This window comes from Triticum urartu, chromosome 6A (genome assembly GCF_056163025.1).
Source record: "Triticum urartu cultivar PI428250 chromosome 6A, HENAU_Tu73, whole genome shotgun sequence".
NCBI classification, from domain to species: domain Eukaryota; kingdom Viridiplantae; phylum Streptophyta; class Magnoliopsida; order Poales; family Poaceae; genus Triticum; species Triticum urartu.
Window position 1 is genome coordinate 138,898,206 of NC_141878.1, and position 10,808 is coordinate 138,909,013.

A 10,808-nucleotide genomic window follows, 5' to 3' on the forward strand; every position below is an offset into this window, starting at 1 on the left:
AATGGGCTGGCCGACGGCCCAGTGCACCGGAGGCCTTCGTTTCAGCCTCTGGAGCAGCAGCCCATAGGACAACTGGCCCAAGTTACCCAGATTATGGGACAAATTGGCTTTTAAACGGAATCTAACGGTCAGGAAAGATCAGATCGTGAAACGGACGGCCGAAGAAGCTAATTCGCTGAGAGAGCTCGGTTTAGGCTCAATTTTACTATCCTTAATGTTAAGTATGTAGATATGGACCATATGGTTGTTGGCCCTTAGCCTCTTAAAATGTGATAGTTGTTACTATGTTAAGTATGTAGATATGGACCATATGGTTGTCAAAACCCTGTTATGAAGATCCTCCTTTTGTCGAATAGTGTAACCACTATATATATGTTACTCAAATGTTGTTACCCAAGTTCATAAATTTTCATGGAAAGTATTAGTATCGTACACAGTTCATTGAGTTTAAGCGTGTGCCCGATGTCCAGAAGGCATTTGCATATTAACTGTCCATATTGCAAATTCACACACATGTTAACATAAGAAAACGTATGTGTAGCATACTAAGCATCGCACACAAGTACTCGTAGACGCATCGTGTGTGATACTCCTAGCCACCGCAAGCAACTAGTTTGCATTTTTCAAAGTTTTTTTTACACAAAGAATCGCACACGAAGTAACTGTATTGACCGTTTGTGTTGTAATTAATCATCGCAAACAGTTCATCCGAGTCAGCTATTTTCCCCGTACCACACACATCTTGTTTACACGAGTCCTTTGTGTTCTTTTGGCTCATCGCAAACAGTTCATCCATGTGAACTGTATGCCGCATATCACACACGTCTTGTTAAGTTGAACCATTTCTCTTGTGTTCCCTAATCGAAAACAGTTCGTCCGAGTGAACCGTATGTCATATATCGCACACACATTGATATGGCTGCCCATTTCTGTTGTTCTACCTCATTGCAAACAGTTCGAATGGATTAACCGTGTGTCCTACAACGCACACACATTCATTTGGCTTCCCATTTCTGTTGTTCTGACTCATCGCAAACAGTTGGAATGGATTAACCGTGTGCCTTGCATTGCACAAGCAACTAAAATCTGAACCGTGTTTGATGGCTCCGCCACAACAAATGTTTTGCACCTTTTTTGATGGTTGTTTACACCACCGTTTGCGATTATTGCATCGCACGCAGTTTCGGCAAAGGGTCATTAATTGTAGTGTCGCGTTAGCGATATCCTGCAGTACTGTTGACCTGGAAAAAATAAGAAGGAAGCTTTCGGGACGAAGCGCCGCCGTCTCGAGGCGGAACCTGGGCAGGAGCAATCTAGAGCTCCGGCAGAGCGATTCTGCCAGGGAAACATCCCGCCGGGAGTGTGAAATCGAGCCAGCGTCATCACCAATGATCCTCTAATCGAGAGGGGGTCAATCTCCGTCAACATCTTCACCAGCACCATCTCCTCTCAAACCCTAGTTCATCTCTTGTATCCGATCTTTGTCTCAAAACCTCAGATTGGTACCTGTGGGTTGCTAGTAGTGTTGATTACTCCTTGTAGTTGATGCTAGTTGGTTTATTCGGTGGAAGATCATATGTTCAAATCCTTAATGATAATTAATACTCCTTTGATTATGAACATGAATATGCTTTGTGAGTAGTTACATTTGTTCCTGGGGACATGGGAGAAGTCTTGTTATAAGTAATCATGTGAATTTTGTATTCGTTGGATATTTTGATGAGATGTATGTTGTCTTTCCTCTAGTGGTGTTATGTGAATGTCTACTACATGACACTTCACCATGATTTGGGCCTAGGGGAAGGCATTGGGAAGTAATAAGTAGATGACAGGTTGCTAGAGTGACAGAAGCTTAAACCCTAGTTTATGCGTTGCTTCATAAGGGGTTGATTTTTGTGAATATGGACTTGACTCTGAGATAGTAGCTTCTTTCTATGAATCTTTTGCTACTCATGTTGATCTCCCTAAGTAGAAGTGGTTTAAATATCGTCCTCCCATTGAAGTTAAAGTAGTTGAACCTATTAAAGTTGAAGAAGTAACTATTACTTGTAATGTTGATCCTATTGTTCCTACTACTTATATTGAAAAGCCACCGTTCCCTGTTAGAATAGAGGATCATGCTAATGCTTCAATTGTGGATAACAAAAATAATATTAGAACTCCCAAAACCTCTGAGCAAATTAAAGTCGAACCTAGTATTGCTATGGTTAAAGATCTCCTGGTTCATAATATTGATGGGCATGTTATTTATTTCTGTGATGAAGCTGCTAGAATTGCTAAACCTAATACTAAAGATAAACATAGACCTATTGTTGGCATGCCTGTTGTTTCTGTTAAAATAGGAGATCATTGTTATCATGACTTATGTGATGTGGGTGCTAGTGTGAGTGCAATTCCTTATACCTTATATAAAGAAATTATGAATGATATTGCACCTGCGGAGATAGAAGATATTGATGTTACTATTAAGCTTGCCAATAGAGATACCATATCACCAATTGGGATTGTTAGATATGTTGAAGTCTTGTGTGGGAAAAATTAAATATCCTACTGATTTTCTTGTTCCGGGTTCCCCACAAGATAATTTTTGTGCCATTATATTTGTTAGACCTTTCTTGAATATTGTTAATGCTAAGATATATAGTGAGAAAGATATTGCTACTGTTGGTTTAGGAGATATGTCTCATGATTTTAATTTCCCTAAATTTCATAGACAACCTCATGATAAAGAATTGCCTAGTAAAGATGAAATTATTGGTCTTGCTTCTATTGTCGTGCCTCCTTCTGATCCTTTAGAACAATATTTGCTAGACCATGAGAATGATTTGTCTATGAATGAAAGAAGAGAAATAGATGAAGTATTCTTTAATCAAGGGCCTATTTTGAAGCACAATTTGCCTGTTGAAATCCTCGGGGATCCTCCTCCACCCAAGGGTGATCCCGTGTTTGAGCTTAAAAAATTACCTCATACCTTGAAATATGCTTACCTTGATGAAAAGAAGATATATCTTATTATTATTAGTGCTAACCTTTCAGAGCATGAAGAAAAGAAATTATTGAAAACTCTGAAGAAGCACCGTGCCGCTATTGGATATACTCTCGATGATCTTAAGGGCATTAGTCCCACTTTATGTTAGGACAAAATAAAATTGGAGAAAGATGCTAACCCAGTTGTTGATCATCAACGACTGTTAAATTCTAAGATGAAAGAAGTGGTAAGAAATGAAATACTAAAGCTTCTGGAGGCAGGTATAATTTATCCTATTGCTGATAGTCAGTGGGTAAGTCCTGTTCATTGTGTCCCTAAGAAAGGAGGTATCACTATTGTTTCTAATGATAAGAATGAATTGATTCCTCAAAGAATTGTTACAGGTTATAGAATGGTAATTGATTTTTGCAAATTAAATAAAGCCACTAGAAAAGATCATTGCCCTCTACATTTTATTGATCAAATGTTAGAAAGATTATCCAAGCATACACATTTTGCTTTCTAGATGGTTATTCTGGTTTCTCTCAAATACCTGTGTCAAAAGAGGATCAAGAGAAAGCCTCTTTCACTTTCCCTTTCGGTACCTTTCCTTATAGACGTATGCCTTTTGGTTTATGCAATGCACCTACTACCTTTTAAAGATGTATGACTGCTATATTCTCTGACTTTTGTGAAAAGATTGTTGAGGTTTTCATGGATGATTTCTCCGTTTACGGAACTTCTTTTGATGATTTCTTAAGCAACCTTGATCGAGTTTTGCAGAGATGTGAAGAAACTAATCTTGTCTTGACACTAGTACATCAACGTGCTAAACAAATAGTTTTTAACCCCTTTCGGTGACGGCATTTGGAACCATCGCCAAGTGAGTGTGGGCGATAGGGGGTCCTTCCCACATGACCCAGAAATCGTTGGGGATAGGCCCTCCTGGGACCCAGGCTGGGGCCGTGTGCGATCGGGCGAGGCATCAAAACCCAATCATTTTCATAGGTATGTACATCCCACACGGTGAATCCCTGAAAATCATTTCCGTAGGTATGTACATCCCACATGGTGAATCCCAGAAAATCATTTCCGTAGGTATGTACATCCCACATGGTGAATCCTAGAAAAACATTTCCGTAGGTATGTATATCACACACAGTTCTTTGTGTGGAAACGTTTGTGCAAGGTGGTCTAACGCAAACAGTTCGCTGCCGGAAGCCATGTGTGATTGTTAGTTGATCGAACATGCCTACTTTCTAGAAACCATGCAGGTTGTTTCAGTTCAACGCCCACAGTGTTGTCTGAGTAACCGCTTGCAATAGAAAATCCCAATAAGCAGGGTAATTAGCCTATTATTGATAATCCATGTACTAATCAAACTGATATTTCTTACAAAACACGCCAAATATTTCATATTCGTATAAAAGCAACCAGGATTTCATAATCGAATTACATCAGATAGCTTCGGCACTCAGTTACGCCATTACAGAATAGCACCAAGTTTCACATGCAGCATCAAAAACCTTTGGAAAGTAGCATCATACACGGTAAATAGACAGATGAATCTCATCTTGGAAACTACAGAAGCGGAAGGCAAATATTGAGCCTTCAGTGACGTTGAATGTCCTTGCAACTTTAGGCCAGTGGCTATGGATAATTGCCCGCCCAACCTTCGTCCTCTTCAGCAAGACTTCAATATTGTACCGTGGGTGTTGAATGAATACCTTCCTCGCCTCTTGACCATGCAGGTGGTTTGAGAGGTAATCATTGGTGAACTACTTTGAAAAGTACTAAAAACAAAGCTATGCATAAATCACTGTTGTAAATTTTGAAATGGTGCATGGGGTAAAAACAAGGTAATAGAGTTCATACCATCCTATAGTTGACTGGTGTCTTCTTCATTGTGCAAACAAAGATCTTGCTATTATTTGTCGCAAGTTTCTTCATCCTAACAATCTTTCTGAGTTTCTTGACTTGACTGATATCCATGGACATCTCATTTCCGCATATGCAAAATGGGTCGAATAGTGGGTCCAAGCCTCTGACAGCAGGACCTACATGTGCAAGACCAGATTGTAAGAAATCTAAATATTAGAATGATTCCTGCAACTGCACAATAATGTGATATTAGCCAAAGGACCCTGCTTGAACAAACCTCGATGGTAAACCGCAGTGTCTCCCATTTTTTCCCTTCAACACACATAAGGAAGATCTTGATCAGGTTAACTGAGAGTTTCCATACTATCAGTAGAATATATATTGAGTACAACCAAATTCGGTTGGTGTCACATGCATAACAATACAAAATTGTACCCATAGCAAATGAAAATCAAATTGCAGAACTAAACCAAACAGTTAAATGGACAACAGACCAAATGAACCAAAATAGTTAACCGAGCACGACATTGCAGAATAGAAACATGTACTAGAAGATAAGACAGTTAGCAAACCAAAGAATGCTTGAGAACAATACTACGAAATGTAGCAATTGTTGGACTAAAGTGTTAACTAAACATTACATTTCAGAGGACCAAACTGTTAACTGAACATTAGATTGCGTATTAACATTACAGAGGACAAATCACTAGAAGGCACCAGCGGTGGCCTCGAGAAATCATCACGAACTGTATTATAAAGTAGACAACCGCATGGCTGTGTCGGCGGTGGCCTCGAAGACGGGGTGCTCCTCCAAGATCTGGCGGTCAACACGCATGGCAGCCATAGCGACCTCGTTCGCATGTGTAGCCGCATGCTACTGAGCTCCATGTTATACTGCGTGCAAAATGGCTGTGGGCAGCGCTTAATTGGATGGGGGGCAGTGATTTTGGTAGAAGGTGTCGCTCCGTCGGTCGGGGCATGTGGGACGGGAAAGTAGGAGGATGGTGTGGGTGGGGTGTGGATTACCTGACCATATCGACGAGGCCGCGCAGCAAGAAGAAGGGTCGGCGGCGAGGAGGCCGTGCAACAAGAAGAAGGGTCACCGGCGAGGAGGCAGCGCTGCAAGAAGAAGGATCGCCGGTGAGGAGGTTGAGCTGCCAGTAAGCAGCAGTGAAGGTTTGAACTTGGAAAGCAAGGAGGAACAATGGAAATGTGGCTTTTGGTAGGAGGGAGGGGGCGGGGAGATAGATATATCCGTGGTGGAAAAAAAACTTCGCTCGGTGCCACGAGAAACTAGCGCGCAAGTGTGGTTCAAGCGGGGGCGATGGACTGTAGACGACGAAGCTTCCTGCGTAAGCCAGACAAGACGGTGTGCCAATATATTCTATATCGCATCCCACATGATTCCTTCAAGTAAACTGTTTATGGTATACCTGATTTTTTTCATTATGTTTTGAAAGACAAAATGGTGTTAGAGGGGAAGGATGGTGTTTGAATTGCTAGAACATTTACCTACAGTGAACATGCAACTAGTACATGATTGTCGTGTTTAAATTTGGAATTATTCCGGGCTCGTTTGGCATTTTTATGCATTAATTGAGTTTCTAGGCATTTAATGTGCATAATTCAAATTTGAACTACAAGCACATGCTCCAATGCACCAAAGTTCGTTGAAAAATCACATCTGTGTCTTTGGGTGAATTTATAGGTCCCATGCAAGAAATGGGAATGAAATTAAAACATCTAGGCGTCGTGGCTCGGCCGGAATGATTGAGAAACTTGGTTTTTTAATTCCCGTAAATCCAAAACACGGCTGAAAATCATGAAACTTGGCATGGTGTCATGACATGGCACCAACATGATGCAGTAATTTTTTTGGACGAATTGGGACAAGCATTGGTGTAAGCTTCTTGAAAACCGGAGCTTCCCTCAAGAAGGCTCTTGGTCCTGAGAGGGAACGTGTCACCTCCGTGTGTGAAACGACATACGTACACTGCCTTCTCCCGCCTTAATTTTTGCACACTGGCAGATTAGACCAAATAGAAGTATCGTGCTAAATTTTGGAATTATTCCGGGTTTGTTTGGCCTTTTTTATACATTAATTGAGTTTCTGGGCATTTAATGTGCATAATTCAAATTTGAACTACAAGCACATGCTCCAGTGCACCAAAGTTGGTTGAAAAATCACATGTGTGTCTTTGGGTGAATTTATAGGTCCCATGCAAGAAATGGGAATGAAATTCAAACATCTGGGCACTGTGGCTCGGCCGGAAAGATTGAAAAACTTTGTTTTTTAATTCCTGTAAATCCAAAACATGCCTGAAAATCATGAAACTTGGCATGGTGTCATGACATGGCACCAACATGTTGCGGTAATTTTTTTGGCCGAGTTGGGACAAGCTTTGGTGTAAGCTTCCTGCAAACCGGAGCTTCCCTCAAGAAGGCTTGTGGTTCCGAGAGGGAACGTGTCACCTCCGTGTGCGAAATGAGATACGTATACTGCCTTCTCCCGCCTTAACTTTTTTACATAGGCAAATTAGACCAAATAGAAGTATCATGCTAAATTTTGGAATTATTCTTGGTTTGTTTGGCCTTTTTTATACATTAATTGAGTTTTTGCGCATTTAATGTGCATAATTCAAATTTGAACTACAAGCAAATGCTCCTATGCACCAAAGCTGGTTGAAAAAACACATGTGTGTCCTTGGGTGAATTTATAGGTCCCATGCCAGAAATGGGAATGAAATTCAAACATCTGGGCGTCGTGGCTCAGCCGGAAAGATTGAGAAACTTGGTTTTTTAATTCATGTAAATCCAAAACACGCCTAAAAATTATGAAACTTGGCATGGTGTCTTGACATGGCACCAACATGCTGCGGTAATTTTTTTGGCCAAATTGGGACAAGCTTTGGTGTAAGTTTCTTGCAAACCGGAGCTTCCCTCAAGAAGGCTCGTGGTTCCGAGAGGGAACGTGTCACCTTCGTGTGCGAAACAACATACGTACACTGCCTTCTCCTACCTTAATTTTTTTACACAGGAAGATTAGGCCAAATAGAAGTATCGTGCTAAATTTTGGAATTATTCCGGATTCGTTTGCCCTTTTTTATACTTTAATTGAGTTTCTGCGCATTTAATGTGCATAATTCAAATTTGAACTACAAGCACATGCTCCAGTGCACCAAAGTTGGTTGAAAAATCACATGTGTGTCCTGGGGTGAATTTATAGGTCCCATGCCATAAATGGGAATGAAATTCAAACATCTGGGCATCGTGGCTCGCCCGGAAAGATTGAGAAACTTGGTTTTTTAATTCCTGTAAATCCAAAACACGCCTGAAAATCATGAAACTCAACATGGTGTCATGACATGGCACCAACATGCTGCGGTAATTTTTTTGGCCAAATTGGGACAAGCTTTGCTGTAAGATTCTTGCAAACCGGAGCTTCCCTCAAGAAGGCTCGTGGTTCCAAGAGGGAACATGTCACCTCCGTGTGCGAAACGACATACATACATTGCCTTCTCCAACCTTAATTTTTTTACACGGGCAAATTAGACCAAATAGAAGTATTGTGCTAAATTTTGGAATTATTCAGGGTTCGTTTGGCCTTTTTTATACATTAATTAAGTTTCTGCGCATTTAATGTGCATAATTCAAATTTGAACTACAAGCACATGCTCTAGTGCACCAAAGTTGTTTGAAAATCACATGTGTGTCCTTGGGTGAATTTCTAGGTCCTATGCAAGAGATGGGAATGAAAATCAAACATCTGGGCGTCGTGGCTCGGCCTAAAAGATTGAGAAACTTGGTTTTTTAATTCCTATTAATCCAAAGCACGCCCGAAAATCATGAAACTTGGCATGGTGTCATGACATGGCACCGACATGCTGCGGTAATTTATTTGGCCGAATTGAGACAAGCTTTCGCGTAAGCTTCTTGCAAACTGGAGCTTCCCTCAAGAAGGCTCATGGTTCCAAGAGGGAACATGTCACCTCCATGTGCGAAACGACATACGTACACTGCCTTCTCCCGCCTTAATTTTTTTACACAGGCATATTAGACCGAATAGAAGTATCGTGCTAAATTTTGGAATTATTCCGGATTCGTTTGGCCTTTTTATACATTAATTGAGTTTCTGCGCATTTAATGTGCATAATTCAAATTTTGGAACTACAAGCACATGCTCCAGTGCACCAAAGTTGTTTGAAAAATCACATGGGTGTCCTTGGGTGAATTTCTAGGTCGTATGCAAGAGATGGGAATGAAATTCAAACAACTAAGCGTTGTGGCTCGGCCGGAAAGATTGTGAAACTTGGTTTTTTAATTCCTATAAACCCAAAACACGCTTGAAAGTCATGAAACTTGGCATGGTGTCATGACATGGCACCAACATGTTGTGGTAATTTTTCTATCCGATTTGTGAAGGCGCACACATTAACAATCACAAAGTCATTTTGGAACAAGTGTTGTCACGTTACAAATCGGAAAAACAAGTATTATTGAAACCGTGGGCGTTCTACTTACCAATTACGTGCCGCCACGCGTCCCCTTTTTTTATTGGCTAGGAGGTGCCGTGTGGGGTAGCTATTTGAGTACGGGGGGCGTGCGATCAGACCCCTGCGTGTGCACATCGGGAGGAGAGCCCTTTGACCGCTACCCGCCGCGCACCTCCCTCCCAACGTCTGCATTAATGGCGCCCGAGCACCTGTTCTACGGCGTGTCTATATGTCTCACTGGACTGAGATTTAAGAGAGAAAAATGAAAATCTGAAAAGAAAGGTTTGCACGGATCTTGATGTAAGATCCGACGGACCTATATAGCATCGACTGCGACTTATAGCAAGCATGATGAATATAAGGACGATGACAGTGGATAATAATTGTCTTACATATTTAGGAACATAATTAAAAAAGCCACATGTGGTGACGCCCGAAATACACAAGGGAAAAGAAGAAGGAAGAGAACGATCTGGCTCGCTGATCTCTACTTCCTTGATGCCTTGCTGCAGGCCGCGGGAACTAGTCTCCGTGGCAAGCGGTGATGAGCTCTTTCTTGTCCTCCAGATGCTGCTTGAGAGCATCCACGGATTCCTCCACCAGCCTTCTGTGCTCGATGCGCAGCATGGCATTCTCGTCTATAAGTTTCTCGATGATTACGCCGGTCTTCTTCATCAAGGCAGTGGTCTGCTCCTGCTGCTCCACACATCCGACGATCTTCGCCCTCAGCAGGTCGCGCTCGGCCCGGAGCTTCACATTGCTCTCATTTAGTTGTCGGATGACGCCGTAGACTGTTCAAACGAGGCTTTCAGGTCATCCTGCAACCTCGCCCAACTGGAGATCTAGTCCAGCTGCCTAAGGACGAGGGCACGCATGCGCCTGTAAGAGTCCTCGCCTACCTACGAGACATTTTCCCAGGCTGCCGCGGCACGGGAGGACATCTTTGCTGCATTCGCCGCGTGGCGGGTCATCTCTTCTGCTTCTGCGGTGCGGCCGGACCAGTCTGCTGCATCGACGACGCAGTGGGACCTCCCTACTGCTTCGGCGGCGCGGCGGGACCTCTTTGCTGCTACGGCCGCGCAGCGGGACATGTTGGTTGCTTTCGCGGCAAGACGAGACATCTCTCGTGATCCTGCTTCCAGACTCGCCTCCCCCTGGTGGCAACCTCACGCTGGCCATGGCGGACGCAAGGGAACGATGATGAATGACTTGTTTGTTTTTGTGGATGAGGAGTTGAGGAGGTATGTGCAGTCATCTTGGAGTAGTAGTATTTATAACCGAGTAGTAATAGGCTCCTGTTTGGATGTTTAATGGGCTTTACTATACACTTTTATATTATTTGTGGGACTAACCTATTAACCGGAGGCCCAACCCAAATTGTTGTTTTCTTGCCTATTTCAGTGTTTCAAAGAAAAGTAATATCAAACGGAGTCCAAAAGGAATAAAACCTTCGGGAGAGTTATTTT